Source organism: Nycticebus coucang, chromosome 17 (genome assembly GCF_027406575.1).
Source record: "Nycticebus coucang isolate mNycCou1 chromosome 17, mNycCou1.pri, whole genome shotgun sequence".
NCBI lineage: Eukaryota > Metazoa > Chordata > Mammalia > Primates > Lorisidae > Nycticebus > Nycticebus coucang.
In genome coordinates, this window is record NC_069796.1 from 37,184,619 (window position 1) to 37,210,682 (window position 26,064).

Consider the following 26,064-nt stretch of genomic DNA (forward strand, 5'->3'; position numbering starts at 1 on the left):
GGACAAAGAGAGAGGGAGGGCTTGACTCAGACTCTACCAAAGTAATGCATGTAACCAAAATGTTTGTACCCCTGTAACATTCTGAAATAGAATAAATAAATAAATAAATAGGCTCGGCGCCTGTAGCACAGTGGTTACGGCTCCAGCCACATGCACCGAGGTTGGCAGGTTCAAGCCTGACCCAGGCCTGCAAACCAACAATGACAACTGCAACAAAAAAATAGCCAGGCATTGTGGCAGGTACCTATAGTCCCAGCCACTTGGGAGGCTGAGGTAAGAGAATCGCTTAAGCCCAAGAGTTAGAGGTTGTTGTGAGCTGTGACACTATGGAACTCTACCGAGGGCGACACAGTGAGACTCTGTCTCAAAAAAAAAAAAATAAGTGGGCGGCGCCTGTGGCTCAAAGGGGTAGGGCACCGGCCCCATATGCCAGAAGTAGTAGGTTCAAACCCACCCCCTGCCAAAAACCGCAAAAAAAAAAATAAATAAATAAATAAGAAAGAAAGAAAAGAAATTGGCTCAGTGCTTGTAGCTCAGTGGCTAGGGTGCCAGGCACATACACCAGAGCTGGTGGGTTTGAACCCTGCCCAGCCTGCCAGACAACAATGACAACTACAACAAAAAAATAGCCGGGTGTTGTGGCAGGCACCTGTAATCCCAGCTACTTGGGAGGCTGAGGCAAGAGAATCGCTTAAGCCCAAGAGTTTGAGGTTGCTGCGAGCTGGGACACCACAGCACTCTACCGAGGGCAGCATAGTAAGACTCTGTCTCAAAAAAAAAAAGAAAGAGAGAGGGCCAGGCATGGTAGCTCACGCGTATAATCCCAGCACTTGGGAGGCCGAGGCAGGTGGATTGCCTGAGCTCATGAGTTCGAGACCAGCCTGAGCCAGAGTGAGACCCCCATCTCTAAAAAATAGCTGGGCATTGTGGTGGGCGCTTATAGTCCCAGCTACATGGGAGGCTGAGGCAAGAGGATTGCTTGAACCGAAGAGTTTGAGGTTGCTATGAGCTAAGACACCACTGTACTCTATCAAGGGTGACAAAGTGAGACTCTGTCTTAAAAAAAAAAAAAAAGAAAGAAAGAAAATAGAGAGAAAGAGGAAAGAAGAGGAAAAAGTGAGGAGAACTATGTCTCCTGTAGTCATGGAAGACATGACATGAGCCTCTTCAATAAACACCTGTTAAACCCACTGGTTTGCAATACCCGAGGGCCTGATGCTGGTCTGGTAAAGGAAAGGCCAACAGGGACAGCCAGAAAATGGGAATCCAGACATGGAGAATGAGGGGCACATTCTGGACAAAGTTGCTTGCTGTGAGGCTTTAGGCCTCAACCATATATTCTGGCTCCTCTTTCCAGGTATCATTTCAGCTTTCATTCCTACTCCTAGCCATTTAGATCCTGTATTCCATTCCTAGTTCTCCAAAGAAAGAAGCTGAATTCCCCTATCACTCCTTACCAGGTTGCCCTGGTTCAGAGGTATGGTTGGAGGCCTCAGGCTCTCATCATGGAACATACAGTAACCTAAGATAAAAATAGTAGCTCACAGGGGCGGCACCAGTGGCTCAGTCAGTAAGGCGCCGGCCCCATATACTGAGAGTGGTGGGTTCAAACCCAGCCCCAGCCAAACTGCAACCAAAAAATAGCCGGGCGTTGTGGCGGGCGCCTGTAGTCCCAGCTACTAGGGAGGCTGAGGCAAGAGAATCACTTATGCCCAGGAGTTGGAGGTTGCTGTGAGCTGTGTGAGGCCACAGCAGTCTACAGAGGGCCATGGAGTAAGACTCTGTCTCTACAAAAAAAAAAAAAATAGTGGCTCACAGGCAGGTATGATGGCTTGGGCCTATAATTCCAGTTATTGGGGGCCTGGCTCAGTGGTTCACACCTGTAATTCTAGCTCTCTGAGAGGCCAAAGTGGGTGGATTGCTTGAGCTCAGGAGTTCGAGATCAGCCTGAGCAAGAGTGAGACCCTCCACTTCTGAAAATAGAAAAACTAGCTGGGCATCGTGGCAAGTGCCTGTCGTCCCAACTACTGAGGAGGCTGAGGGGAGAGGATCGTTCAAGCCCAGGAGTTTGAGGTTGCTGTGAGCTATGATGCCACAGTACTCTACCTAGGGTAACAGAGTGAGACTCTGTCTCAAAAAAAAAAAAAAAGAATTCCAGTTCCTGGGGAGGCTGAGGTGGGAGGATCCCTGAGTCCAGGAGTTAGAGGTTACTGTGAGACATGATAAGGATATTGCACTGTAGCAGAGGTAACAGAGAGACAGAGAGAGAGCACAGCCTGTCTTTAACAACAACAACAACAACAACAAAATATATATATATATATACATACACATATATATAGCTGGGCACGGTGGTTCACGCTGTAATCCTAGCACTGTGGGAGGCTAAGGAGGGAGAATTGCTTGAGCTCAGGAGTTAGAGACTCGCCTGAGCAACAGTGAGACCCTGACTCATGAAAAAAATGGAAAAACCCAGCCGGGCACTGAGGCCAGCGTCTATAATCCCAGCAGCTTCAGGAGGCTGAGGCAGCCGGGTGCCCGCAGCCTGAGTCTGAGGTTGCAGTGAGCTACCACCCCCACTGCACTCTGCTCAGGGGCATAGGGTGGGACTCTGTCTCAATAACAACAAAAAGTAAAGAAATAAAAAATAAGCCACAAAATAAAATAAAAAAGCCAAAAATATATATATATGTGTGTGTATATTAGTAGAATATATATATATTAGTAGAACAGTAGAACCTCCATAGTTCTACCTTCTACAATGACCACCTCCTTAAATTGACCTAATTTTCATAGACCATCCACCACATGTACATATTAGTACAGTAGGCCTAGTTACTTACAGAGGTTCTACTTTATATATGTATAATAGCTCTTTTTTTTGAGTCTCATTATGTCACCCTCAGTAGAGTGCATCACAGCTCACAGCAACCTCAAACTTGGGCTTAAGTGATTCTCTTGCCTCAGCCTCCCAAGTAGCTGGGACTACAGGTGCCCACCACAACGCCTGGCTATTTTTTGTTGCAGTTGTCATTGTTGTTCAGCTGGGCTGGGCTGGGTTCGAACCCGCTACCCCAGGCGCATGTGGCTGGCGCCCTTAACCACTGAGCTATGGGCGCAGAGCCAATAGCTCACATTTTTTGAGGGATTCTTATGTACCAGGTAGAGGGCTCCGCATAGCTTATCTCAATTTAATATGCAAACAACCCTGCTAAAGTAGGTTCTAGTATTTTTCCACATTGTATAGATAAGTAGACTGAAGCACAAAGATGCTAGATAACTATCAAGTGGTATCAGTAGATTTGAATCCAGGCAGATTAACTTCAGAGCTGGAGCTTGTAAGAAGCATGTAGACTGCTTTGGAGGTAGGACTATGGGTAAAGTCATACATCTAAACCAGGGTGGTCAGTATGTAGGGAGTGTCCTTGACGTATGTAGTCCAGATGTGTCCAGCATCAAGAAACTTGATTCTATAATCCTCTAGCTGTTTTATGACTGCTCTTTTAGGAGCTGTGAAAGGGTGTGGCATGAAAAATGCTTCATTGTCATTTAAGGTTGATAAACACTAAGGGGATAGGTATGTGGTTCCCTATTTCGAGTAAAAAACTATTTTTCCATTTGTCAAATCTAGAGTTTCTCAAAATTATCAAAGCAGAGAACTCTTTTCCTTTTTTCTTTTTTTGAGACTGAGTCAGTCACCCTAGGGTTGAGTGCCTTGGCATCATAGCTCACAGCAACCCCAAACTAATGGGTTCAAGTGATCCTCTTATCTCAGCCTCCCAAGCAGCTGGGACTATAAGTACCTGCCACAACGCTTGGCTAGTTTTTCTATTTTTTTTTTTTTTTTTTTTTTTTTTTTAGTAGAAATGGAGTCTTGCTCTTGCTCAGGCTGGTCTCAAACTCCTAAGCTCAGGCGATCCACCTGCCTTGGCCTTCCAGAGTTCTAGGATTACAGTTGTGAGTCCCAACCTTCTTTTCCTTTTTTTACAACATGCCTCCTAATCTACAATGTACCACAGGACTACTGTTTTTGGAAATGCTCTCCTAAACTTACCCTCCGCCCCGTACCACTCAGCCCTCAGAAGTAATGGCAGCACCTTGGAGGGCAGCTAGGATTTCTGCAGAGCACAGTGTTTGGTGGCCACTCAGCTCAGATGGGAACCAAGGATGCTAATCATCCAGGGTCAGGCAGCCGCTGATGTTCCCAGGCTGCACAAAGAAGCCATCCAACAAAGTTGGATGGTCTATTTCTTACTTTCATTTCCCCATCACTGTCCTTGTCTAGAATTGTCAGAGTCTGGACTGTCAAAATAACCACCTGGGCTCGGCGCTCATAGCTCATTGAGTAAGGCACCTGCTACATACACTGAGGCTAGCAGGTTCGAGCCTGGCTCTGGCCTACTAAATAACAATGACAATTGCAACAAAAAAACAGCCAGTCCAGGTTGAGTCTCCAAAAAAATGTAGCTGGGCATTGTGGTGGGCGCTTGTAGTCCCAGCTACTTGGGAGACTGAGGCAAGAGAATCACTTGAGCCCACAAGTTTGAGGTTGCTGTGAGCTATGACGCCATGGTCCTCTACCAAGGGTAACATAGTGAACCTCTGTCTGGGCTAGGTGCCCATAGCACAGTGGTTACAGTGCCAGCCACATGCACCGAGGCTGGAGGATTTGAACCTGGCCTGGGCCAGCTAAACAACAATGACAACTGCACAAAAAAAAAAAAATAATAAATAACTGGGCGTTGTGGCGGGTGCCTGTAGTCACAGCTACTTGGGAGGCTGAGGCAGAAGAATCACTTAAGCCCAGGAGTTGGAGGTTGCTGTGAGCTGTGACGCCATGGCACTCTCCTGAGGGTGACATAGTGAAACTCTGTCTCAAAAAACAAAACAAGCAAACAAAAAAAATATCTGACTAGTCTCCCGGCCAGCTGGTGCTCCCCTCCAGTCCATCCTTCACACCTGGCCACATCTGTTTTCCTAAAATGCTGCTTTGAGCTTGTCACTCTCCTGTCCCAAATGTATTAATTCAGCCTTCAAGACTGTCCTGGTTGGCCCTGGCCTACCTGCCCTGCTCCTCTGCCACACACCATACATTGTAGATAAAGCTGAATCATCCCAGAGCCCCTTTGTGCTCTGCACATGCGGCTTCCCCCAGCTAGTACTCGCAAAGCTCCTTTGTGCCTCCCCTGTTTTCTCCTGTCAGAATTTTGTGTTGTCTTTTATTCACTTATCCATTCATTTATTTTGTGCCTATGTGCCAGGTCCCGTGCTAGTATAATACACACTCCTTGACCTCAAGGAGTTAATAAAAACACATGCAGTGAACTGATGTTTTATGAAGCGGGTTTCATGAGCAGGGACATTACCCCTGTATGAGCATAAAAAGCAGGTCAGGGTAGTTTTCCTGGAAAAAGGGATGGTGAAGTTTAAAAGATGAAATGGTATCAGTCATTGATGGCATATGGTGTTCAAAGAGCTGGCCAAGGATGTGTTTGCTATCTGGATCTTTGCAGGTTCTCCCCAACCTCCCTATCCTCAGAGAGAATTTCAGGCTGATTCTGTTGATCTGCAGAATACTGTGAAGGGACAACACTTGTACTCATCAGAAGAATGGGGTCTTGGGAGGAAAGGAGGACAATGACAGATATGCTCCCTGCATCCTATGGTTCATGGGTTGTCACCCTCCCCATCCCCAGTTTCCAAGTTTCCTCTAAGAGATACAGACATTTCAAGCAGCTCAGTTGCTAGGGGCAACCGCAGAAGGCAGCTTCATTTTAAAGGCAGGCACTGAAGCCCCCTACCCAGGGGCCTCATAGCCTGGCTCCGATAGACAATGGGTAGTTGGCTTAACTCAGCCAGCCTGCTCTGGGAATTAACAGAAGAGTCTGAAGGGAAGGTATGGAAGATAGTCCTTTCAGCCATTTGGCAGGGCCCTGAGAAGTGACCCACAAAACAGTAGATGACATTTTAATTTCCACACGAATACTTAATATGAGTAACATAACCTTGTTTCCCTGAGAGCCAGCCTAATTTATTTCAGGCCTCAGGCTTAGTGACTTACCATTGACAACCTGCAGGTCTGGTGCATATATGTGTGGGTCTGCAATGCTAATGACATTGTAGAGATGGTGAGTTTCTCTTTCTCATGGTTTTCCTGCTCCGTTGAAGTTGTCCACCAATAAAATTCTCCTTTTCCTGAGCTGGGACTTGTGATCTTGGGAATATGGGCACTCCCCGGTAAGAAGGCAGAGCATGCAGGCACAGTCTACTGCAAATGACATGCACTCTGTTTGCCAAGGCTCCCTGCTTCTTTCTCTTGTTCCTGCTGTTCTGCCTGCTGTTCTCCCCACAATGAGGAAACCTGTGCTATGTAGACTCAGAACACCTGGGTTTCAGTTTCTGCTCTGTGACTTGGGCAATGTATTTAATTATTCTGAGCCTCAGTTTCTTCACCTGTGAAATGGAAACACCTACCTTACCCAATCAAAGTGTTATTGTAAATATCAGATGAGATAATTAATGAGAAATTGTTTTGTAAACTATAAGCAGCAATAATAATAAGAGGAAGAGGCAACAGCAGTTGTCATTTAAGGGGTTACTGTGCCAATTGCTGTCCCCTTTATGTACGTTGTCTTTTTAATCAAGATATCATTATTTTTATTCAGATCCTCCCACCCTTTAAGACTCAGCTCATAATTCACCTTCCAGGGAAATCATCCTTGATAGATCTTGCTCTTGCTCTCGGAGCTAGTTCATACCATCTAGGTTAACTCACTAGTATCTCACAAGTTCAAGTTCTCTGTCCCCAGCTGGATTATAAACTCCCTCAGGATGGGGACGAGGTGCTTTATTTCACTTGCTGTCTCCAAGATATTGAACACAGAGTAGGTGTGATAGAAAACTTGAGGTTGAAAATGTCTGGCCACATAGCTATTGCATAAATTGAGAATTCCCTACGTTTCATAAAACGAAGCTGTGAGTGAAGAGCAAGTTCTTTCTCTTAGGAAAGGACCCATCTGCTCAATTCAGGTTTATAATCACCATCTTTACAAAGCCTTTACCAAGCTCCTTAAAATTCCGATTGCAGGACATGCCTCTAGAAATGCTAATCATGTTACTTTCATGTCCCCTTTTATACTCTAGTCCTGCTTCATACTCAAATATATGGAGGCATATACAGATGAATCCTACCATTAAAAGACAGTGCCGCCCTTTTTTTTCTTTTTTTCCGAGACAAGAATCTCACTTTGCCCTTGGTAGAGTGCCGTAATGTCATAGCTCACAGCAACCTCAAACTCTTGGGCTCAAGTGATTCTCTTGCCTCAGCCTCTTAAGTAGCTGAGACTACAGGCCTCTGCCATACGCGTGGCTATTTTTAGAGATGGGGGTCTCTCTCTTGCTGAGGCTAATCTCGAACTCCTGAGCTCAGGCAATCCCAGAGCGCTAGGATTATAGGCATGAGCCACCCCTTTTTAAGACTCAAGAAGACTAGAGTTAGATATCAGGAATGAAATTCCTCCCACCTGGGCGGCGCCTGTGGCTCAGTGAGTAGGGCGCTGGCCCCATATGCCGAGGGTGGTGGGTTCAAACCCAGCCCCGGCCAAACTGCAACAACAAAAAAATAGCTGGGCGTTGTGGCGGGCGCCTGTAGTCCCAGCTGCTTGGGAGGCTGAGGCAAGAGAATTACATAAGCCCAAGAGCTGGAGGTTGCTGTGAGCCGTGTGATGCCACGGCACTCTACCGAGGGCAGTAAAGTGAGACTCTGTCTCTACAAAAAAAAAAAAAAAAAGAAATTCCTCCCACCCTAGTGGAAGCCAAGGATATATGGACACAATAGAGCCTTTAAGAGTAGAATCTTCTTGTGGCGCCTGTGGCTCAAAGGAGTAGGGCCCCGGCCCCATATGCCAGAGGTGGCAGGTTCAAACCCAGCCCTGGCCAAAAACTGCAAAAAAAAAAGAGTAGACTCTTCTTGCTTCCTAATTTCATTCCAATTTATGTCCCTCTGGCTCAGTGTGCCCCAAACACGAGCCTCCTTTCTCTAGCTCTCATGGCTAGAGCCATGGCAGGTCTAGCGCAGGGTCTTTGTACCAGCTGTTTCCACAGCTGGAAGCTGTTGCTCTGAGAACACTGCCTAGGTAGTGTTTTAGCCTAAATTACAAATCTTCCTTGACCTCTCAATTTACAATAGTTTCCTTGGGGACAAAAACATAAGACTATACACACATACTTGCTTTCATAGGAATACATTTCTCTGGAAGCATGCATAAGAAATTAATATATATTGGGCAGCGCCTGTGGCTCAGTGAGTAGGGCACCGGCCCCATATACCAAGGGTGGTGGGTTCAAACCCAGCCCTGGCCAAACTGCAACAACAAAAAAACAATAGCCGGGCGTTGTGGTGGGCGCCTGTAGTCCCAGCTACTCGGGAGGCTGAGGCAAGAGAATCCTGTAAGCCCAAGAGCTGGAGGTTGCTGTGAGCCTTGTGATGCCACGGCACTCTACCGAGGGTGGTAAAGTGAGACTCTGTCTCTACAAAAAAAAAAAAAAAGAAATTAATATATGTTGCTTATAGGAAGGGAAGTGAGACAGGTAGGAAATGGGACAGGGAGAAAGACTTCAAATATCCTTTTCTGTTTTTCTTTTTCTTTTCCTTTTTTTTTTTTTTGTCCCCTCAGTAGAGTGCTGTAGCATTACAGCTCACAGCAACCTCAAACACTTGGGCTTAAGCAATTCTCTTGCCTCAGCCTCCCAAATAGCTGGGACTACAGGTGCCTGCCACAACGCCTGGCTATTTTTTGTTGCAGTTGTCATTGTTGTTTAGCTGGCCTGGGCTGGGTTCGAACCTGCAGGCCTCGGTGCATGTGGCTGACACTGTAACCACTGTGCTACAAGCTCCATAATCTCTTTATTTACTTTAAAAATGTTATTTACAAAACAGGTGATGAGCATACTTGGTCCATGGGCCATCATTTGTTGATCTGATCTCTGCTCTATCAAATAATCTTATTTGATATTCATGCTGGCACTGACTATTGGTTTACTCATTTTTTTATCTGCCTCCCCATCACTAGAATGCAAGCTCCATGAGAGTAGAGTGCTTTCCTGTCTTGTTAACACCATATATCCCTGCAACTGGGACAGTTTCTTGTTCATATAGACTCCATAAATACTTACTTTTGGGTTTTTTGTTGTTGTTTGTTATGTTTTGTTTTGTTTTGTTGAGACAGAGTCTCACTCTCTCATCCTGGGTAGAGTGCCATTAGCTCACAGCAATCTCAAACTCCTGGGCTCAAGCAATCCTTGCTTTAGCCTCCTGAGTAGCTGGGACTATAGGCAACCCCCACAATGTCCGGCTATTTTTAGAGACAAGTGTCTTACTCTTGCACAGACTGGTCTTGAACTCCTGAGCTCTGGCAATCCACCTGCCTCAGCCTCCCAGAGTGCTAGTATTATAGGTGTGAGCCATTGTCCAGCCTCAATAAATACTTGTTGAATGAATGAGTATTTGAATGAATTATGTTTATCTGGGCTGACGAGAAGAGCAGCCCTATTTAGAGGGAGATAAAGTGTCACAAACTTTTGGCACACCCTCAGGGAAGTATCTCTATTTTGGTCATCGTCAAGAAAGTCCAGCTGTAGTTTTTGCCTTAAGGAGGAGCTGCTCACCCCCGCTTCCTGAAAGCAGATATGAAACTGAGTTCCTGTCCTCCTAGGATATGTTCCAGAAGGCAGAGAAACCAATAAATGCACCACTTTCCAGTTTAAGAAGAAAAAAACCACCTTCCATACACATGCCTCAGAGACCTCAGAGCCTGGGGAAGCTGCTCAGTTGGCAAGTTGAGCTGTGCAGACTAATAGTTGCCCACCTGAGGGTATAGGGCAATAGGACTTTCCCTGCCAGAATGACATGGGTAATAGCCAGGACTTGGGGGAGGAGGCGCTGGGGAAAATTGGAGGAGGAAGTTTGGCACATTCCAATTTAGGCAGCACATCGCCCTGAACAAACAGTCTGCATTACCATGTGCTTATTAAACTAAAAAATGTTTCTGAATCAACACATTCCTGGCCTGTCCGGGGCTGGGCTTTTTGCAGCCATGCAGCACACTGGCCAAGAAAGTGGGGTCCTGCAGAAAATTGTCTAGAGGAATCACACATGACACTGGGCCCTGCTTTCCAAAGCTTGGAAGACAAGGAGAGGATCCTGAGACCCAGGCTGCCCTACTTTGGTTCACTTGGAGAAAGTCAGTAAGCAGATACCTCTTTTGTTTATCTCCTCCAACACTGTCTTCCCCACCAGACAAACTCTCCCACTGACACAGAAGAAACTGGGAGGGTTCCCAGTGGCACGCTCCTGAGAAGCAGTGGAAAGGGCGAAGGTTCCCAGTTACCCAGGCAGCTGGATGTGAATGCTGGCTCCTTCACTTACAAGTCATGTAATCTTTTTCTTTGTAGAGACAGGGTCTGGCTGTGTTGCCCTGGGTGGAGGACAGTGGTTAGTCACAGGATTATCATAGAGCACTAAAGCCTTGAACTCCTGAGCTCAAGACCCTCTCTCAGCCTTCTAAGTAGCTGGGACTACAGGCATGCCACTATACCTAGCTGTAATCTTTTAATTTTATTTATATATATATATATTTTGTTGTTGTTGTTTGTTTTTTTAGAGACAGAGTCTCACTGTGTCGCCCTCCGTAGAATGCTGTGGCATCACAGCTCACAGCAACTTCCAGGTCTTGGGCTTAGGCGAATCTCTTGCCTCAGCCTCCCAAGTAGCTGGGACTACAGGCGCCTGCCACAACACCTGGCTATTTTTTTGTTGCAGTTTTTGCCGGGGCTGGGTTTGAACCCGCCACCCTCAGTATACGGGCCGGCACCCTACTCACTGAACCACAGGAGCTGCCCTTATATACATTTTTTAAGACAGAGTCTCACCTTATCACCCTGGGTAGAGTGTGATGGAGTCATGGTTCACAGCAACCTCAAAGTCATGGGCTCAAGTGATCCTCATGCCTCAGGTCTCCCGAATAGCTGGCTATTTTTAGAGACAGGGTCTTTCTCAGGCTGGTCTCAAACTCCTGAGCTCAAGCAATCCACCAGCCTCAGCCTCCCAGAATGCTAGGATTATAGGCATGAACCATCTCACCCGGCCGATTTCTATACTACTTTCTTCCAAGTGAACCAAAGTAGTACAGCCTGGGTCTTGACCAAGTTCTATAAAATCCCTGAACTGCAAGCTTTCTCAACTTTTTCTACAACACCTTGTGAATTATTTAAATTAAAATAAAATTATATGGACCAGGTGTGGTAGCTCACGCTTATAATCCTAGCACTCTGGATGGCCAAGGTGGGAGGACTGCTTGAGTTTAAGAGTTCAAGATCGGCCTGAGCAAGAGGCAGACCTTGTCTCTACTGAAAATAGAAAAATTATCAAGGTGTGATGATGGACACCTGTAGTCTCAGGTACTCAGGAAGCTGAGGCAGGAGGATTGCCTGAACCCAGGAGTTTGAGGTTGCTGTGAGCTAAGCTGATACCATGGCACTCCAGCATGAGCAGCAGAGTGAGACTGTCTCCAGAAAAAAAAAAAAAGACTTGCCATTTTCCTCAGCACCCAGCACATTCTTTGGCCCACCAGTGGGGTGAGAGACCGAAGGAGGGGGACCTGGGTCATCCATCGCTTTGAGCAGATCCATGCAAGTGTGACGCAGGGTTTCCTGCCTGAGTATGTATGACTGTGTCCGCCAAGCTCCCGTCTGGCGTGTGTGTGTGTGTGTGTGTGTGTGTGTGTGTGTGTGTAGGGAGGTGCGTGATGCTCTGGTACAGAGGAGAGAGGGTCAGCACTGAGGGGCTTCTAGGACTTGCCTGTACCTAATCTCCACCCTCCCTGCTCCTCAGGGGGGGCTATAACCAGCTCGACTACCCAACTGCATTCCCTCCCCCATCTCACCAGCCGCTCACTCTGTCACAAGGAGCTTTGGCAGAAAGGGAGAGGAGCGTGGGTGCTGCAGAGAGAAAAACACCCCAAAGTTTCAGTGAAATGGCAGGAGAGATGCCAGCACCAGGGAGCAGGAGCCTTCTGTTTCTCACAGCCGGCACTGCTGGGCTGGGAGTATACACTGAGATTTCCTTTCCCTTTCTCTCTTCCTTCCCTTCCCACCCTGTGTGATAATCAGGGAAGGGAAACCTTCAGTGAGGGAAGAAAGCAAACAAAGAGATGCTTTTCAGAGGGACCACTGGATATTATGTAACCACCAGAATAAACAGTTTTGGGCTCTGCTAGTTTTGGACAAAGTGGTGTGTGAGAGAAGAGAGAGAATGGGTGGTATTAGTACATGATATGAGTGCTTGTGAATGTGTGTGGTATGTATTTGTCTATGTGAATGTGCATGTGATTTGGGTGTGTGTGTTGGGAGGCGGTAAAGATAAAGACAGGACAGAAAGAAGCAAACACAGTGTTGGTTAGATATCTGCCTTGGAAGATTCACAGAGGAATAATTAGAAATCAGCTTATCTGTGCAGTAGGTTGGTCATTAACCAATATTGTGCAGCATTAGAATAAAGATGTGTAAAACAAAAAAACCTCAAGATTGACATTTTTTCCTCATGCTTTTAAAATTAGGGCGTTTCATTTGGGCAATGGTCCTTTTCTATAGGGTAAAAGCTCATTTACTTAAAGCTCAGAATACAATTTTGTGATCATTTCACCTCCTAAAGGGCTGGAGTTTATCTTAGTACTATTTGCTGCAAAACATTTGAGTTTGTAGACAAGATCCCAAGGGCAATGTTTGTCCCTCTCAAGAAAACAAGTTACTTTTACCTCTTTGAAGTATTTATTTATGTTCCAACAATATGGTACTTATAAATCATTTCTCTTTAGCAATTCATTAAAGCAACTCCTAGAGGCAATACTTAAAAAAAAAAAAGCAAGGCTGTTATTTAAAGGCCTATAATGACTTTTTAAATTGTTTATCTGACTTATTGATGTCTCTCTTTCACTTTTTTTTTTTTTTTTTGGTGAAACAGAGCCTCAAGCTGTTGCCCCGGGTAGAGTGCCGTGGCATCACAGCTCACAGCAACCTCCAACTCCTGGGCTCAAGCGATTCTCTTGCCTCGTCTCCCAAGTAGCTGGAACTACAGGCGCCCACCACAATGCCTGGCTATTTTTTGGTTACAGCCGTCATTGTTTGGTGGGCCTAGGCTGGATTCAAACCCACCAGTTTAGGTGTATGTGGCTGGCGCCTTAGCTGCTTGAGCCACAGGCGCCAAGCCTCACTTTTTTTTTTTTTTTAAGGGACAAGGTCTCATTCTGTTGCCTGGGTAGAGTGCCATGGTGTCACAGCTTACAGCAACCTCAAACTCTTGGGGTCAGGTGATCCTCTTGCCTCAGTCTCCTGAGTAGCTGGGACTACCGGTATCCGCCACAATACCCAGCTAGTTTTTCTCTTTTTAGTAGAGACAGAGGTCTTGCTCTTCTTGCTCAGGCTGGTCTCGAACTCCTGAGCTCAGGTGATTTACCCACCTCAGCCTCCCAGAGTGCTGAATTACCGTGCTGTTGATGTGTCTTCATATATGATCATAACTTATAACATTTATTGAATGCTCATCACACACCAGGTATTGCATTAAATGCTTCACATATATGTTCTCATTTGGCCCTGTTATTTTATGACTAACATGTAAAGAAATAACTGAGGTCATGTGGGTAAGAAGGGTCAGGGAAGAACTTAAATTCAGGTTTTGGCTCCAGAGCTCCATAATTCAGTTGTATCCATTTATATTTTACTGCCCAAGGATGTCAAAGCGCGGAACAAGGGGAAGAACTGTGGTAGGCTGAAGGCTGTCCCGACAAAAATCTTGGCTCCTGGCCCAGACCCAGTGCCAAGGCCAGTGTCTGGGCATTACCCAGCTCTGAGATTATAATTCCTGTTGTTCGGATAGGGGAGATAAATCCAAGTGTGTTATAGCACCTGAATCTCCTGGGATTTTTCTGTTCTTTCTGGGACATTGGCATGAGGTAATCTGTAAATGGAAAGCATATCATGAGGTGTGTATTCAGCACTGTGATGATAAACCCAGTGGAAAATGAGCTGAGAAGGTTGTAGGAAGAGTGTAAGACTTTGAGGAAGGGCCGAGCCAGAGCTCCCTCTGGAAGGGGTGAGGGAGAGGAGGCAAAAGAAGAAAAGAGAAGTGATGGGAAGAGGTCAAGGACAGGGGGAAGTGGGGTATGTGTGACTGGCTAGAAGCATGCGACCAGACAAATAATGAAGAACAGCTTTATTACTTTGACTTTTTAAAATAATAACTGGCTTATGAAGGTGGGGAGGAAGCAGCCTAGGAATAAATTAATTGAGAAAGGAAATTGAAGCCATCATTTCTGCCCTGCTGACGAGCAGATGTCAGCATGCCCCTAGCCTCCTTGCTATATTCAGGGCTTTTCTAGAGATAAATGGTGGAGCTCAAAGCAGTTCCAATGGGGCCTGTACTGAAAACACCAAGGATTCTGGATATTTAGGTCACAAGAAAAGAGAACTGGAAGTTGGGGACCAGGCTTCCAGTCTCTGAGGATTTTTTTAAAATATGAGCTATTTCCCCGTTACCAGTGAATTTAACTGCAAAGCTGAAGGGAGATCAGATAATTTTTTTTTTTTTTTTTTCAGAGACAGAGTCTCACTTAGTCGTCCCTGGTAGAGTGCTTTGGCATCAGAGCTCACAATAACCTTAGCTCTTGGGCTTAGGCGATTCTCTTTGCTCAGCCTCCCAAGGAGCTGGGACTACAGGCTCCCTCCATAACGCCTGGCTTTTTTTTTTTTTTTTTTTTTTTGAGACAAGAGTCTCAAGTTGTCACCTGGGTTGAGTGGCTGTGGCATCACAGCTCACAGCAACCTCCAACTCCTGGGCTCAAGGGAGTCTCCTGCCTCCGCCTCCCAAGTAACTTGGATTATAGGTGCCCACCACAACATCCAGCTATTTTTTGGTTGCAGCTGTCATTGTTGTTTGGTGGGCCCAGGCTGGATTTGAACCCACCAGCTCTGATGTATGTGGCTGGCACCTTAGCTGCTTGAGCCACAGGCGCCGAGGCAGCGCTGGCAATTTTTTTGTTGCAGTTTGGCCGGGGCCAGGTTCAAACCCACCACCCTTGGTATATGGGGCCAGTGCCCTACTCACTGAGCCACAGACGCCACCCAAGAGATCAGATAAAAAATTATAAAACAGGAAGTTGTAAGGTGTTGGGATCCCTGCCAAGATGACCCTAGGGATTGATTTGTTGGTATGTCTATAAGGGAAAAGTGTTGGAAACATCTTCACCAAGCCATTGAGAAGCTTAGCAGAACAGAGTGCTTGAAGCAACCCAGCCTCCGGCCTCCTCTTAGCAGATAGGCCAGGCCAGAGAGCCGGAGGCAAGCATTTGGGCCAATAGATACTGAAGAGGATGGAGAAGGAGCCTGGCTCAGAGACCTTGCCTGGGAAAGCAGTGCTTGTGCTGAGAGAAGTTTTCTGTGAAGGCTCACTCCCCAGAAGAGGGGATAGGCAGAGCATGCACACAAAACCAATCATCCTCGACAAGAATTTTTTTGATCTCTTCTGAGTCCAGACAAAGGGAATTATTTAGAAAATTTTGAAGAAAAGGGCAAAAAACATAACTCAATTGATTAACCAAGGTCTCCAGCCCCCCATGGGGGATACAGACCTACTAACACAGGGAGCAGTTTTGCACCTGGGGTAGACTCTGCTGACTGAATGTCTATACAACCTTAAATCTTGCCTGTAATAGACAAGATTGAGAGCCTAGGAAGGAAAGAGAATTTAGGGGGTGCCATATATACCAGAATCTCAGTCCCAGGCTTTTGTTGTTGTTGTTGTTTTTTAAGACAGAGTCTCATTATGTTGCCCTCGGTAGAGTGCTGTGTTGTCACAGCTCATAGCAACCTCAAACTCTTGGGTATAAGTGATTCTTTTGCCTCAGCCTCCTTAGTAGCTGGAACTTACAGGCGCCCGCCACAATGCCCCAGCTATTTTATTGTTGCAGTTGTCATTGTTGTTTAGCTGGCTGGGGCCAGGTTCGAACCTGCCAGCTTCGGTGTATGTGGCCGGCGCCCTACCCACTGAGCTATGGGTGCTGCCCAAGTTATTTTATTTATTTATTTACTTATTTTTTTTAGAAACAGAGTCTACCTTGTCACCCTTGGTACAGTGCTGTGACATCACAGCTCACGGCAACCTCCAGCTCTTGGGCTTAGGTGATTCTCTTGCCTCAGCCTCCTGAGTAGCTGGGACTACAGGCGCCCGCCACAACGCCCGGCTATTTTTTTGTCGTTGTTGCAATTTGGCCAGGGCCGGGTTCGAACGTGCCACCCTCGGTATATGGGGCTGGTGCCCTACTCACTGAGCCACAGGTGCTTTAAACTTTATTTTACAAAGTGCTTTAAACTTTATTTTAAATTTATGAGTCAACAAGCACATCTTGGCCCATGTTCTTAGTATAATGGGTAAAATAAAATTAATGAAGGGTGACTCATTAAAATTATAATAACAATTAGGAATAAGCAGAGAAAGACCATAGGAAAGGATAGTTTCATGGGCAAGATCATGTTTTCCCACATTTTATATTTGGTGAATGTGTAGGCGTGATCAACATTTTCAGACTTCAGCTACAACTTTAGTTTCAATAAAAACCTACATTTGGGGGCAGTGCCGGTGGCTCAAAGGAGTAGTGTGCCGGTCCCATAAGCCAGAGGTGGCAGGTTCTAACACAGCCCTGGCCAAAAACTGCAAAAAAATACCTACATTTGGGCTCAGCACCTGTATAGCTCAGTAGTTAATTGGTTAGGGCGCTGGCCATATACACCGGGGCTGGTTGGTTCAAACCCAGCCTGGGCCTGCTAAATAACAATGACAACAACAACAAATAGCCGGGTGTTATGTTGGACGCCTGAATGGCTTAAGGCGTAGGCCCTAGAATTTGAGGTTGCTATGAGCTGTGACACCACGGCACTCTACCAAGGGCAACATAGTGAGACTCTGTCTCAAAAAAAAAAAAAAAAATGACCTAAATTTGAAGACCTCAACCCAGACTCTGTTTCCTTTTACTGAGCACTAAAGTTCCTGTTGATCCTCTTGGCATTAGTGGGTTCAAGATGGCAGTAAATGTGTTTGTGTAAGTGACTTTGTGGGTGAAATGAAACCTGAATTTTCCTTGCCCAGCTTCAGCACTGCCTCAGGGATTAAAGGTATGGAAGGCTGGCTCGGCGCCTGTGACTCAAGTGGCTAAGTCGCCAGCCACATATACCTGAGCTGGCGTGTTTGAATCCCAGGCCTGCCAAACAACAATGACTGTCTGCAACCAAAAAAATAGCTGGGCGTTGTGGCAGGCGCCTATGATCCCAGTTGCTTGGGAGGCGGAGGCAGGAGAATCGCTTAAGGCTAGGAGTTTGAGGTTGCTGTGAGCTGTGATGCCACGGCACTCTACCGAGGGTGACAGCTTGAGGCTCTGTCTCAACAACAAAAAAAAAGGTATGGAAGGCTGCATTGGTGTTTTGGTGAGGAAGTGTGTTACTGGATGAAGAGGGGCCAGCCACTTGTCACTGTCAGCCAATATGCAGAAATGGGAATAGGTTCACCAAACTTTGTCAGAAGGCCAGGCTAGAGAACAAGGAGAGTAGCCTCTCCAAGACTGTTCTGTTCTCTCTTTTCCAAAATACAGTTTCATATGTTTAAGTTCAAAGTGAAGACCATGTTAACCCTTATCTTAAACAATAATCAGCAGAACCCATGACCCATAGTAAATAATAATCAGTATAACCCATGACCCAAAACAGCATTTTGGTTCAAAGTTAATCTCCTAAATCAATCCACCTAAACTACTCAAGATAGGCATCTTTAGAGTGGGAGCTAAATTTACAAAACAGTGGTAAGAATAAGAGACATGGGGTGAAGGTTAGGCAGGACCTAAATCAACCAGACCAGCTGTGTCATGTCTGCCCTAGCCTCACTGACTCCATCTTATTCTCTCTACATGTGCTTTCAGATGGAGTAGTCTCAGACCACTTTTTATACTTTATGGGAGAAGGAACTGTCAACCTAAATAACAGAGAGAAGCTCTCTAGAAAAAAAAAGATATTTATTTGGGAATGGAGCATTGCAATGGGAATATGTGTGACATAGTAAACTGATGAGTGTCTTCAGGGAACTAAAGGAAGACAATTCCTTCCTCCTTCCCTTCCTCTTCCTTTTTTCCACAAACATGCAGTGAGCACTTACCATAAACCAGGCTCTGAGTTAGGTCGTGGGAATACACGTGAATAAATACCACTACCCACCTAGAGGAGCTCACAGGCTGGTTACGTTCCTCTGAAATGCCTTACTGGGATATTTGTGGGTCCATTTCACTACCATGATGAAATGAGAGAAAGCAAGGGCAAATGAGAGAAAGCAAGAGAAAGCAAGAGTCTTTAAATAAAGTTAAATATATTTAAAAAAATAGTTAAATATATTCAATATAAAAACTTTCCTCTTTAGTTGAAAGAGGAGTTATAAACAAAGTTTATAACTTGGCCAGCCATGGTGCCTGTAATCCTAGGACTCGGGGACGCCTAGGCTAGTGGAGTGCTTGAGCTCAGGAGTTCAAGACCAGCCTGAGCAAGAGTGAGACCCTGTCTACACTAAAAATAGAAAAACCAGTCAGGTGTTATGGTGGGCACCTATAGTCCCAGCTACTCGGAGGCTGAGGCAAGAGGACTGATCAAGCCCCAGAGTATGAGGTTGCTATGAGCTATGATGCTAAGGCACTCCACCCACGGCGAGACTCTGTCTCAAAAGTAAATAAATAGGCTCAGCGCCTGTGGCTCAAGCGGCTAAGGCACCAGCCACATACACCTGAGCTGGTGGGTTTAAATACAGCCCGCCAGACAACAAGGACGGCTGCAACCAAAAAATAGACAGGTGTTGTGGCGGGCACCTGTGGTCCCAGCTACTCAGGAGGTGGAGGCAGGAGAATAGCTCAAGCCCAGGAGTTGGAGGTTGTGGTGAGCTGTGATACTGCAGCACTCTACCTAGGGTGACAACTTGAGGCTCTGTCTCCAAAAAAATTAAAAAATTTAAAAAGTAGGGTGGCGCCTATGGCTCAAAGGAATAGGGCACCAACCCCATGTACCGGAGGTGGCAGTTTCAAATCTGGCCCCAGCCTAAAAATAAAAGAAAAAAGTAAATAAATAAATAAATTTTTAAAAAAGAGCCTTGGCGCTCGTAGCACAGTGGTTACAACGCTGGCCACATGCACCAAGGCTGGGTGTTCTAACCCAGCCTGGGCCAGCTGAACAACAATCACAACTGCAACAAAAAAGTAGCTAGGCGTTGCAGTGGGCATCTGTAGTCCCAGCTACTTTGGAGGCTGAGGCAAGAGACTCACTTAAACCCAAGAGTTTGAGGTTGCTGTGAGCTGTGATGTTATGGCACTCTACCGAGGATGACATAATGAGACTCTGTCTCAAAAAAAAAAGATAGTAGATAGTAGTTGGCATTGATTTTGTTTGGCATTGATTTCCTCACTTGGCTAAACAAAAGCTAAGCAATTCTTTGTCATATCGCAAAAATCTGTGTGTGTGTGTGTTGGGTGGTGTTATTGATTCAAGATTCCTCATTCCAAAGATGTGACTAAGAATGAGCCTTTCTCATATAATGAAGAGGACCTTATTCAGGGAACATGGATTTACCACACATGACAAATGCAGGCTCTCATGCTGCTTCCTATCCTCCCGCCCTCATAGTGAGGGAAAGAGGAGAGTCCCACACTTCAAAGGAGTCAGGATTCACTCTTTTCTGGTTATTGGGGCTCAAGACTCCAAGATCAGCAAACTCTGTCACAACACCGTATAAGGTGGTGCAGGAGGAAGTCCCGCACTAGAACCAGCACAAGTGCTTGAAGCTTTTGAAAACAGTGGAGCAGCAGATCAGCTTGAAGATCTATGACCCTCCAAAGAAGAGATGTGGCTCGGTGCCCATAGCACAGTGGTTATGGCGCCAGCCACATACACCAAAGGTGGTGGGTTCAAACATAGCCCCAGTCTGCTAAATAACAGCTAAACAACTGCCATAGAAATTAGCTGGGCATTGTGGCGGGTGCCTGTAGTCCCAGCTACTTGGGAGGCTGAGGCAAGAGAATCGCTTAAGCCTGGGAGTTTGAGGTTGCTGTGACGCCATGGCACTCTATGAGGTCAACATAGTGAGACTCCGTCTCAAAGAAAAAAAAAGGAGAAATGCTTCTTGGGCACCATCAGGCTTAAGTCCATCCCCTGCTCCAAGTCCTCTGTGTGTGTCCTGAGAGGCCAGCAAAAAGGTGACGAGGCCAAAGCTGCAGACATCCCTCCCATGGGTAACAAGGTGCTAAAGAAACTTGGCAAGAATAAGAAGATGGTGGAGAAGCTGGCCAAGAAATAGGATACTTTTGGGTGGTGCCTGTGGCTCAAAGGGGTGGGGTACCAGCCCCATATGCCAGAGGCAATGGGTTCAAACCCAGCCCTGGCCAAAAACCGCAAAAAAAAAAAAAAAATGGGGTGGCGCCTGTGGCTCAGTGAGCAGGGCACCGGCCCCATATACCAAGGGTGGCGGGTTCAAACCCAGCCCCGGCCAAACTGCAACAAAAAAATAGCTGGGCCTTGTGGCGGGTGCCTGTAGTCCCAGCTACTTGGGAGGCTGAGGCAGGAGAATCGCCTAAGCCCAGGAGTTGGAGGTTGCTGTGAGCTGTGTGATGCCACGGCACTCTACCGAGGGCAATAAAGTGAAACTCTGTCTCTACAAAAAAAAAAAAAAAAAGATACCTTTTTGGCCTTGGCATCTCTGATTAAGCAGACCCCATGAATCTTGGGCCCAGGACTAAATAAGGCTGGAAAGTTTCTTTCCTTGCTGACATACAACAAAAATATGGTGGCTAAAGTAGACAAGGTAATATCCACAATCAAGCTCCAAGTGAAGAAGGTGCTATGTGTAGCTGTGGCTTTTGGCCACGTGAAGATGACAGATGATGAACTTATGTACGACATCCACCTGGCTGTCAGCTTTCTGGTATCATTGCTCAAGAAGAATTAGCAGAAGTGGCTTTATGCATCAAAAGCACCATGGGCAAACACCATGGGCAAGCCCCAGTGTCTGTATTAAAGCACATTCTAATAAATCCTAGTGCCATTGAAAAAGAAGAAGAAGGGCGGCGCCTGTGGCTCAGTGAGTAGGGTGCCGGCCCCATATGCCGAGGGTGGCGGGTTCGGACCCAGCCCCAGCCAAACTGCGACAGAAAAATAGCCGGGCGTTGTGGCGGGCGCCTGTAGTCCCAGCTACTCGGGAGGCTGAGGCAAGAGAATCGCGTAAGCCCAAGAGTTAGAGGTTGCTGTGAGCCGTGTGACGCCACGGCACTCTACCCGAGGGCGGTACAGTGAGACTCTGTCTCTACAAAAAAAAAAAAGAAAAAGAAGAAGAAAGGCCAGGTGAGGTGGCTCACGCCTATAATCATAGCACTTTGGGAGGCCAAGGTGGGTGGATTGCCAGAGCTCACGGGTTTGAGACCATCCCGGGAAAGAGCAACCCCCCTCCCCTGCCCGTCTCTAAAAATAGCCAGGCGTTGTGGCAGGTGCCTGTAGTCCCAGCTACTCGAGAGGCTGAGATAAGAGAATCGCTTGAGCCCAGGAGTTTGAGGTTGCTGTGAGCTATGATGTCATAGCACTCTATAGAGGGTGACAAAGTGAGATTCTGTCTCAAAAAAAAAAAAAAAGAAGAAGAAGAAGAAGAGAGAGGGAGGGAGAGAGAGAGTTAGGGTTCAGCCATTTCCTTTCTAGAGGAGGGCTGCTCCTCCTGACAACACAGAGGAGATGCCTGATGTTCCAGGATTCCACAGACCCTAGAGACCTGGAAGTGTTTTTTATCTTTTTTTTTTTTTTTTTTGTAGAGATAGAGTCTCACTTTATGGCCCTGGGTAGAGTGCCGTGGCGTCACACAGCTCACAGCAACCTCCAACTCCTGGGCTTAGGCGATTCTCTTGCCTCAGCCTCCCGAGTAGCTGGCAACACAGGCCACGATGCCCAGCTATTTTTTGTTGCAGTTTGGCCGGGGCCAGGTTTGAACCCGCCACCCTCGGTATATGGTGCCAGCACCCTACCCACTGAGCCACAGGCACCCCTGAAGTGTTTTTTATCTTATGGCACATTTGAAACTACGTATAGTTAAATTTCCACAGCACACTTAAATTATGTTAAAGAAAAAGAGTTAAATAAAGAAGATACTTAATGTACTTTGAACTTCTTTTGAGAATATTTTAATTAATGATCTTTAAAATTTTTCACAGCACACCTAAGATCCTCTCATGGCACACCAGTTGAAAATTGCTGAAAATTGCTAGGCCCATTTCATCTGGTCAGGTGAAAGATAGCAGTTCTACAGAGAGATCCATTAGGCCTAGCAGGAAAAGCTGGTGAAGCAGGCTACCCCAGAGAGGAGCCTCTGACTCTGTCTTTTATGGGTAATTAAATGTAGTCACCAACTTTTATCAAAATTAGCCAGGTATTCCGAGTTTCAAGGGCCAAGCATAAATAACTCACTCACCAATCCCTTCAAATTGTATCTTTTGAGGCAGTCACATGCCTGCTCTCAACATTGTATTAGCACCCAAACTATGGGACACTCACCAGACTGCATCATATTGCTTATAACTTAAGCCTTGTTTAAACTAATTTAAGAGTCTCTCTGGGGGCTAAAGGGAGAAAGTCTTATAATGAGGTGGCAATTTGAGGAGTAGGATGCAATGTATACAAGAAATCCAGAGGTTGAGGAACCAATGGTCTCCTGGGAGAGTTAGACATGTCAGCAATTATTTCAATACAGTGTAGTAAATGCAGATATGGAGACTCAAAGAACAATAGTGTAGGGGTGGAAGGGTGAGGTTAAGTATGAGTAGAGGTAAGGAGCATCTGATGAAGTGTCTAAAAAGGAGACTTAAAAGGGAGAATGGCACCTGATCGTGAAGGGCCAGACAAGGAGTATGTTCTAAGTAGGCAGGCCAAAGAGGAGAGCTGCTGAACAATGGGCTAGGGAGGCTAGGAAAGTCGTTCCCAAGGAGCTAATCCTTGAGAGGGGTCTCTTGCCTCACCCTCTACTTTAAGGCTTTCTTCTCTCTTTCCTCTCCCCCTGCCCCACGTTTCTTTTGCATGCCAGGCCCAGAACATCCTCACAGGCTGCTGCTCTAATTACTTCATCTCATTTTAATTCTGCTGAGTTAGGAGCCTGTGAACTCAAGAGGAAATTCATGCAAAATACCCTCCAAATTGAAAGTGCTGGCATTTTAGAAACAGGTCTGACCCTATCTGCCCCTTCATCCTCCCTTCCTCCAACATTACCTGACCAGTCACCAGCTTGAAAATTTGAAAGTAGAATGTGCTGATGGGAAGAGGGGGTGGCATTAAGGGAGTAAGATGTCTGGGTGGTGTCTGTGGCTCAACGGAGTAACCCACCATATGCCAGAGGTGGTGGGTTCAAACCCAGCCCCGGCCAAAAACTGCAAAAAAAAAAAAAAAAAAAGGGAGTAAGATGTTGGGTTTAACTAAACCATTTGAGCCATTTCTATGAGAAAAGAACAGAGTGCGGAATCTCTAATGAGTGGCTACCATGGGAGACTTTTTATTTTTTTTTATTTTAAAAATAATTTTTATTAAGTTTTTTAAGTTTATTATAAAACATATGTTTAAACATACTCCATGGGAGACTTTTGAGGAACGGATGGAGCCTATCTCTATAGCTCCAAAACATTGTGTGAGTTGTAATGATTCTTGTAAAGATATTTACAAATTAAGAAGAGACTCGTTATGGAATAACTGTTTATGGAGCTGGATGGAATAATCTCTTAAAATGAGGGGCCGACTGTTTTTAAATCAACAGTTCTCAAATTTTTTGATTTTAGGTTTTTGTTACACTCTTTAAAATGTTAAGTCTCTAAGGCTAGGTGCTGTGGCTCACACTGTAATCCTAGCACTCTTAGAAACCAAGGTGAGAGGATCCCTTGAGCTGAGGAGTTTGAGAAAAGCAAGACCTTGTCTCTACTAAAAATAGAAAAATTAGCCAGGTGTTGTGCCGGGTGCTTGTAGTCCCAGCTACTCAGAAGGCTGAGGCAGGAGGATCACCTGAACCCAGGAGTTTGAGATGGCCAGGAGGTAGGCTGATGCCACGGTATTCTATCCTGGGCAGCAGAGTAAGACTCTGCCCCTCCCCCCATAGGTTAAGTCTCCAAGAGCATTTGTTTTTTTTTTTGTTTGTTTTGTTTTGTAGAGACAGAGTCTCACTTTATTGCCCTCGGTAGAGTCCCGTGGCATCACACAGCTCACAGCAACCTCCAACTCCTGGGCTTAGGCGATTCTCTTGCCTCAGCCTCCCAAGTAGCTGGGACTACAGGCACCCGCCACAAGGCCCAGCTATTTTTTTGTTGCAGTTTGGCCAGGGCTGGGTTTGAAGCCGCCACCCTTGGTATATGGGGCCGGCGCCCTGCTCACTGAGCCACAGGCGCCACACCAAGAGCATTTGTTTATGCATTATATTTATCAATATTTATTGTATTGGGCAGGCACCGTGACTCAGCCTGTAATCCTAGCACTATGGGAGGCCGAGACAAGTGGATTGCCTGAGCTCACAGGTTCAAGACCAGTCTGAGCCAGAGTGAGACCCCATCTCTAAAAATAGCCAGGCATTATGGAGGGTGCCTTGTACTCCCAGCTACTTGGGAGGCTGAGGCAAGAGGATCACTTGAGCCCAAGAGTTTGAGGTTGCTGTGAGTTATGACATCACAGCACTCTAACGAGGGTGACAAAGTGACACTCTGTCTCAAAAATTTTTTTTTATTGTATTAAAATGAAAACTGAGGCCAGGCAATGTGGCTCATGCCTGTAATCCTAGAACTTTGGGAGGCCAAGGAGGGAAGATTATTTGAGGCTAAAGAGTTAGTGATCAGCCTGGACAGCATAAGAATTTTTTTTTTTTTTTGATGCTGAGCCTCAAGCTGTCACCCTGGGTAGAGTGCCATAGCCTCGCAGCAACCTCTAATTCCTGGGCTCAAGCGATTCTCCTGCCTCCACCTCCCAAGTAGCTGGGATTACAGGCGCCTGCCACAACGCCTGGCTATTTTTTTGGTTGCAGCTGTCGTTGTTTGGCAGGCCTGGGCTGGATTTGAACCTGCTAGCTCAGGTGTATGTGGCTGGCGCCTTAGCTGCTTGAGCCACAGGTGCCGAGCCTAAAAAAAGGAATTTTTTTTAGTCAAGCATGGTAGTGTGTGCCTATAGTCCCAACTGCTCAGGAGGCTAAAACAGGAGAATTGCTTGAGCCCAGGAGTTGGAGGTTGCAGTGAGCTATGATGAGGCCACTGCATTCTAGCCTGGACAACACAGTGAGACCCTGTCTCTCAAAAAAAAAAAAAAAAAGAAAAGAAAGAAAGAAAAGAAAACTGAAAAGTTGAAAGGATATTTATTAATCCATTTAAAATAACAATAATAAAGCATTATATGTAAATACAAATAACACATTTTGGTGAAAAAGGTACTATATTTTCCCATAAAGGATTGTAATGAGATTAGCAGGTCTTACATCTTTACAAATCTGGTTACTATCTAGCTTAATAGAAGACACCTGGATTCTCTTATCTGCTTCTGCATTTAATCAGGGTTTTTGGCCTGATGTAGTGGCTCACACCTGTAATCCTTGCACTCTGGGAAGCTGAGGCCACTGTGTTGCTTGAGGGCAGGAGTTCCAGACCAGCCTGATCAAGAGTGAGACTCTGTCTCTAAAAACTAGCTGGGCATCTTGTGGACACCTATAGTCCCAGGTATTTGGGATGCTGAGGAAAGAGGATCACTTGAACTCAAGAGTCTGAGGTGGATGTGTGCCTCGGCACTATACCAAGGGCAACAGAGTGAAAGACTCTGGCACACACACAAAAGAATTATGGCTCGGCTCCCATAGCTCAGTGAGTAGGGTGCTGGCCACATACACCAAAGCTGGTGGGTTCGAGCCTGGCCCTGCTAAACAACAATGACAACTGCAACCAAAAA

The 26,064-nt window shown here is 46.0% G+C and overlaps 1 pseudogene; it reads left to right on the plus strand.

Annotated features, from left to right (window-relative positions):
* LOC128568515 (60S ribosomal protein L10a-like) overlaps positions 1-21,076 on the plus strand; it is a 52,852-nt pseudogene extending 31,776 nt beyond the window's left edge.
* The last annotated feature ends 4,988 nt before the right edge of the window (positions 21,077-26,064 follow it).